At 56.3% G+C, this 6,684-nt stretch overlaps 1 long non-coding RNA gene across 1 annotated transcript; it reads left to right on the forward strand.

The window, feature by feature from the left end:
* Positions 1-3,057: 3,057 nt before the first annotated feature.
* On the forward strand, positions 3,058-5,628 carry LOC143642119 (uncharacterized). Its single transcript, XR_013155591.1, has 3 exons — positions 3,058-3,814; positions 4,229-4,434; positions 5,177-5,628. It is a non-coding gene; the product is annotated as an uncharacterized LOC143642119 (long non-coding RNA).
* Positions 5,629-6,684: the final 1,056 nt, after the last annotated feature.

The raw sequence follows: 6,684 nt of genomic DNA on the forward strand, positions 1-6,684 counted from the left end.
TTCAGCGCACTGACTTGGCCTGCTTTGCCCTGGACCCTGAAGTGGACTTGGGTCTCAGGTGGCTGTTGGAGGTTTCAAGAAGCCTCCTGCTGTGTCCTGCTGTGGCTGTGTGTCCACCCAGCCTGACCCACACACAGTCCTCGCTCCGACTCTCCCGAGCTTGATCTTTTCGGCAGTGGCCATCCTAAAGAAGTGGCTGTGGAGCGCCTTCGTCCATTTTCACATCAGGTTTCTTTTGTTGTTTGTTTTAGTTGTCGGCGGACTTTATCTGTATGTGTGCTGAGACTCGAACCCAGTGCCTCAGGCATGTAGACAAGCGCTCTCCCACTGAGCTACAGCCCAGCCTCAGGTTGTCTTTTTATTACCAAGTTGTATAAGTTTCTTATGTATTTAGGATATTCACCCCTTGTCAGAGACATGGTCCCCAAGTGTTCCTGCCCACCCATAGATGGCCTTTCGCTTGTTGGTTCTTTAATTTGCAGTGCAGAAGCTTTGGGGTTTGATGTAGTCCCACTTATTCATCTTTGCTTTGATCTGGAGATTGTTTGGGCCAGTATGGCTATTTTATCAGTATAAATTTTTCCAGTCAAAAACATGAACTGTCCTTCCATTATTTGTATTTTCAATTTTCTATCTTTCAGTTTCTAGATCTTTCGCCTCCTTAGCTAGATTTATTCCCGAATATTTTATTTTTAATGCTATTGCAAATGGGATTATGTCCTTAGTTTCTTTTTCAGATAGTTCATTGTTAATTTGGAGAACCTCAGTTGAGTCAGGATGTTTCTGTTTCCTGGAACTTTACTAATCTGTTTATCGATTCTGACGGTTCTTTGGTGCCTCTGTAGGGAAATAGGCAAGATCGTGTGCAGACAGAGACAACTTCTTCCTTTCTGATCCCAAGTCTCACGTTTTTCCTTGTCTAATTGCTCTGGAAGGGCTTCCAGCAGCAGGTCGGCGAGAGCAGCTGAGGGGGCACCTCTTCCCTCATCGGGCGGAGGAGCTCCCAGCTCTTCACCGTGGAGTGACCCTGACTCGTCCTCTCTGGCTGGTGTTGTGCTGAGGCCACCTGCCCCCTCCCTGCTCCCGGGGACGTGGTCTGTGGCGCTTGCCATGCCCCATCTGTTGGTGTGTGGGTGATGTGGCCGAGGAAGGTGAGTTGTGAGTGTGCCTTCCTCCTGGGCTTGAGGAGGTTGGTATGGCTTCCTGAGTCGTCCGCCTGTCCGGGGTTTCCTTGGCTGGGATGTCTGCGGCGGCCCTTCCGCGTCCTTCCTCGTTACTGGTCTGCCCGCCTTTCGTTTCTCCACAGCGTGGTCTTGGTAGACGGATTTCTCCTTCTCTTCTAGGTCATCCAGTTTGTCGCCGTGAGACTCTTCCCAGCAGTCCCTAGGTCCCTTCTGTCCCTTCCCAGCAGTCCCTGGGTCCCTTCTGTCCCTTCCCAGCAGTCCCTGGGTCCCTTCTGTCCCTTCCCAGCAGTCCCTGGGTCCCTTCTGTCCCTTCCCAGCAGTCCCTGGGTCCCTTCTGTCCCTTCCCAGCAGTCCCTGGGTCCCTTCTGTCCCTTCCCAGCAGTCCCTGGGTCCCTTCTGTCCCTTCCCAGCAGTCCCTGGGTCCCTTCTGTCCCTTCCCAGCAGTCCCTGGGTCCCTTCTGTCCCTTCCCAGCAGTCCCTGGGTCCCTTCTGTCCCTTCCCAGCAGTCCCTGGGTCCCTTCTGTCCCTTCCCAGCAGTCCCTGGGTCCCTTCTGTCCCTTCCCAGCAGTCCCTGGGTCCCTTCTGTCCCTTCCCAGCAGTCCCTGGGTCCCTTCTGTCCCTTCCCAGCAGTCCCTGGGTCCCTTCTGTCCCTTCCCAGCAGTCCCTGGGTCCCTTCTGTCCCTTCCCAGCAGTCCCTGGGTCCCTTCTGTCCCTTCCCAGCAGTCCCTGGGTCCCTTCTGTCCCTTCCCAGCAGTCCCTGGGTCCCTTCTGTCCCTTCCCAGCAGTCCCTGGGTCCCTTCTGTCCCTTCCCAGCAGTCCCTGGGTCCCTTCTGTCCCTTCCCAGCAGTCCCTGGGTCCCTTCTGTCCCTTCCCAGCAGTCCCTGGGTCCCTTCTGTCCCTTCCCAGCAGTCCCTGGGTCCCTTCTGTCCCTTCCCAGCAGTCCCTGGGTCCCTTCTGTCCCTTCCCAGCAGTCCCTGGGTCCCTTCTGTCCCTTCCCAGCAGTCCCTGGGTCCCTTCTGTCCCTTCCCAGCAGTCCCTGGGTCCCTTCTGTCCCTTCCCAGCAGTCCCTGGGTCCCTTCTGTCCCTTCCCAGCAGTCCCTGGGTCCCTTCTGTCCCTTCCCAGCAGTCCCTGGGTCCCTTCTGTCCCTTCCCAGCAGTCCCTGGGTCCCTTCTGTCCCTTCCCAGCAGTCCCTGGGTCCCTTCTGTCCCTTCCCAGCAGTCCCTGGGTCCCTTCTGTCCCTTCCCAGCAGTCCCTGGGTCCCTTCTGTCCCTTCCCAGCAGTCCCTGGGTCCCTTCTGTCCCTTCCCAGCAGTCCCTGGGTCCCTTCTGTCCCTTCCCAGCAGTCCCTGGGTCCCTTCTGTCCCTTCCCAGCAGTCCCTGGGTCCCTTCTGTCCCTTCCCAGCAGTCCCTGGGTCCCTTCTGTCCCTTCCCAGCAGTCCCTGGGTCCCTTCTGTCCCTTCCCAGCAGTCCCTGGGTCCCTTCTGTCCCTTCCCAGCAGTCCCTGGGTCCCTTCTGTCCCTTCCCAGCAGTCCCTGGGTCCCTTCTGTCCCTTCCCAGCAGTCCCTGGGTCCCTTCTGTCCCTTCCCAGCAGTCCCTGGGTCCCTTCTGTCCCTTCCCAGCAGTCCCTGGGTCCCTTCTGTCCCTTCCCAGCAGTCCCTGGGTCCCTTCTGTCCCTTCCCAGCAGTCCCTGGGTCCCTTCTGTCCCTTCCCAGCAGTCCCTGGGTCCCTTCTGTCCCTTCCCAGCAGTCCCTGGGTCCCTTCTGTCCCTTCCCAGCAGTCCCTGGGTCCCTTCTGTCCCTTCCCAGCAGTCCCTGGGTCCCTTCTGTCCCTTCCCAGCAGTCCCTGGGTCCCTTCTGTCCCTTCCCAGCAGTCCCTGGGTCCCTTCTGTCCCTTCCCAGCAGTCCCTGGGTCCCTTCTGTCCCTTCACAGCAGTCCCTGGGTCCCTTCTGTCCCTTCCCAGCAGTCCCTGGGTCCCTTCTGTCCCTTCACAGCAGTCCCTGGGTCCCTTCTGTCCCTTCCCAGCAGTCCCTGGGTCCCTTCTGTCCCTTCCCAGCAGTCCCTGGGTCCCTTCTGTCCCTTCACAGCAGTCCCTAGGTCCCTTCTGTCCCTTCCCAGCAGTCCCTAGGTCCCTTCTGTCCCTTCCCAGCAGTCCCTGGGTCCCTTCTGTCCCTTCCCAGCAGTCCCTAGGTCCCTTCTGTCCCTTCCCAGCAGTCCCTGGGTCCCTTCTGTCCCTTCCCAGCAGTCCCTGGGTCCCTTCTGTCCCTTCACAGCAGTCCCTGGGTCCCTTCTGTCCCTTCCCAGCAGTCCCTGGGTCCCTTCTGTCCCTTCACAGCAGTCCCTGGGTCCTTTCTGTCCCTTCACAGCAGTCCCTGGGTCCTTTCTGTCCCTGGGCACCCTCTGTGATGTCTCCTCCTGCATTTATAACTCCACTTATTTGTGAAGAGCTGAGGACTTGTCAGTTCTGTCTTTTCACAGCATCGACTCCGGTTTCATTGACATTACTGTCATCTTTCCAGTCTCCGTTCCACTTATTTCTGCTGATGTCTACGTCCCTCTTCCTGCTCTCTGCTTGTCTTGTTCTGGTCTGTTCCTGGAGATGTGAAGCCGGGCTGTTGGAGCTCTCTCTTAGTGTAGGCATTTATCACTAAGGGTTTCTCTTTCAGAAGTGTCTTTGCACCTGTATCCGCTCAGGTTTGGGAAGCTGTGTCTACATTTGCACTGGTCTCAAGATTCTCTTTAAAATTCCCTTTTAAGTTTCTTCTTTGGTCCATTGGTCATTCAGAAGAGTGTTAATTTCTGCATATTTGTGAATTTGTGCTGTGGTCTCAGTATCACACTTGTCAGGACTCACTTTGTGGCCCAAGACACGACCTGCCCTGAAGAACGCCCGGTGTGCTTGGGGAGAGCATTCTCTCTGTTGTTGGGGGAAACGTCGTTCTCTGTGTGTCTGTAGGTCCGTCTGGTTTCAAGTGTTCTGTTTCCCTGTGGATTTTCTCTCTGGATCATCTGTTTTTTTTTTCTTTTTTTTTTTTTCCTGTACCCAGGTCTGAACCAGGGCTTGCCCAGGGCTGAAGCCCCCGACTCCGTGCCGTGGACCTGCTTCTCCCTTTGGCTCTATTACTACCTGCTCTTTGTATGTAGGTGCTCCATGTTGGTCACCTGGAGTCACACTGTGTCCTCTTGATGAACTGACCTCCTGGAATCACTGTCGTCCTTCCTGTGACTTGGACTGAAACCTGTTTTAACTGATGTGAGTGGAGCCGCCGGGCTGCCCCTTGGCTGTGTGTCCTCAGGGCCATGTGCACTTGGGTCCTGTAAGGAGAGGCCTTCAGCCACTCTGTGCCTGTGGATGGGGACCCGGCCGCTTGCCATCACTGACAGGAAGACCCGACTCTGCCCCTGGTGTCCTCTGACTCTTCTGCAGTCCCTGCCGTCCCTTCCTCCTCTCTTCCTGGGTCTTTTGTAGTGTTACACTTTTACCCCTTTCCCTCTTTTTTTTTTTTTTATCTTTTAGAATTTTTTCCTTTGTGGTCTTTGTGAGGGTCTCACCTATTAATAATAAAAAATAAAGTACCTTACAGCCACAAAATTCTATTTTAAACTGATAACTCTTTAATTGCATGCAAAACTCCACACGTCCACTCCCCACCCCAACCCTCTGTACGATCGATGTCACTTTATATTTTTTATAAAATGGTGTTTCCAAGAGGACACACCGTAGCTCTAGTGTTCTTGTTTCACTCTAGTTATTCTATGTTCCTTCGCTGCTGCGTGACGCACTCTGACTCTGACCACATACGTGCGTTGACAGTGACGTAGATTCATGTCACTCAGCAGGGTTCAGTGTGACGAACAGCATTTGGGATTCCTTGTAAGTCAGGAGCCACCGGGACTCATGTCTGGGAACATTTTCTCTCTCGTTCGTCTCTGAGGAGCAGCTCTGCCAGGTAGGGCTTCCTGTTTCCTGTTTGGCAGTTACTTTTTCCTTTCAGAACTCGAACATGCCGTCCCACCCCCTCCACCTGCCCCGTCGGCCCCCGGTTCCCGGACGGAGGAGCCCCTTCCTGCCTGCGGTGCTGCTTCTCCTTGATCATGGAGTGTCTCAGGACGTCCCTCATCGGGCTCATCTTGCTTGGAGTCCTTGGAGCGCCACGAATCTGGATGTTCCTATTCCCACAGAACGTGGCTAGTTTCCTGGCAGTGGGGCCGCTGTCCTCCTGCCCGCAGGCCCCTGAGCCAGTGTCCCTCCCCGGGGGACGTCGACAGTCCCGTGTTCGTAGGCTCCTACAGATCTGCCCTTTGTGGCTTCTATTTCTCCTCCTTTTCTCTCTGGCAACACAAACCCTGACTTGCAGACCACTTCGGCTGCCCTGTCTGAAGTTCCGGTGCCGGACCTGGGGTGGCTGCTGTGGTGGGTTGTGATTTCAAGACACTGTGCTCAGTTCCTGGGCTTGGCGTTCTTTCTCTGCAGCCCCCCTTCCAGGGGGCGAAACCTCCGGACTCTTCCACATTCCCTCATTTTCCATCGTCCCCAGGCAGTGGCTCTTTATGGGGACACTTCTTTTCCACCTGGAACCCTGGGCCTTACTAAGCACCAGGGAGGACTTTTTGTTGCTCCGAGGTGTCTGGACCCCCTGGGGTCCCGTTCCAGCCTCACGCATCCCACCCCAGCCCCAGCTTGATGTTTGCTGTGACGGTCACCGTGGCTTCTCAGCTCTCCACTTCCTTTTGAGCTCACGGGGTTGAGCTCCACTGGGAGCTGAGAGCACTGACGTGGTGAGAGGGGATCTTCCCCAGCATCCGGTGTGAGAAGAGGGTCTATTTCAGCAGCCTACTGTGTTGTCGCCTCCGGGTCCAACTAGACCTTGCCCGCCTTCCTCCGTGTCCGTGATGCGGCGTGTTGAGACCTCCTGAGAGTTCTCGGCTGGCCTGTTTCTGTCCTGCCCAGTCTGGGGGTGGAAACGGGCTTGTGCTGGAAATCGGGGGGGGGGAGTTCTGCTCACACTTGAGGCCACATCAAAGGAGGGAAATGTTGAGATTCACGGAGTCTCACTTTGTGGGCTGAGGGATTCATTTGTTCCTGTATTGGGGGCGGGGGTTCCTGCCTGGGAGGTGTCCCTGCATAGAAGGGACAGCCTGCTGGGCAGTGACGTCCCCGGCCCTCCCCACTGTCCCCGAGCCAGTCCTCGGCAGGCTCCAGCCTTGGTACCTGCCACGTGCCCAGGATCTCCTTTCCCAGCCTGCCTCCTCTCTAATGGCTCTGACATGTGCCCTGTCCTCTGTCCTCAGTTTCCCCCAGGGTAGATGCCCTTGTGACCCTCCCATGATTTCAGTTGTGACACAAGGTTGGGGAAGGTGGGTGTAGAGGGGAGTCAGCCTCCATTCTGGATGTGGGGAGCACTTGGGTCACAGTGATGTTGCTCCATGGAGGGCCTGTCCCCAGGTGGGACCCGGCTGAGGGCCTGGAGGGAGCGGTGTGTTAGGTGCATGTGTGCACTGG

This window comes from Callospermophilus lateralis, chromosome 9, assembly GCF_048772815.1.
Source record: "Callospermophilus lateralis isolate mCalLat2 chromosome 9, mCalLat2.hap1, whole genome shotgun sequence".
Lineage (NCBI taxonomy): Eukaryota > Metazoa > Chordata > Mammalia > Rodentia > Sciuridae > Callospermophilus > Callospermophilus lateralis.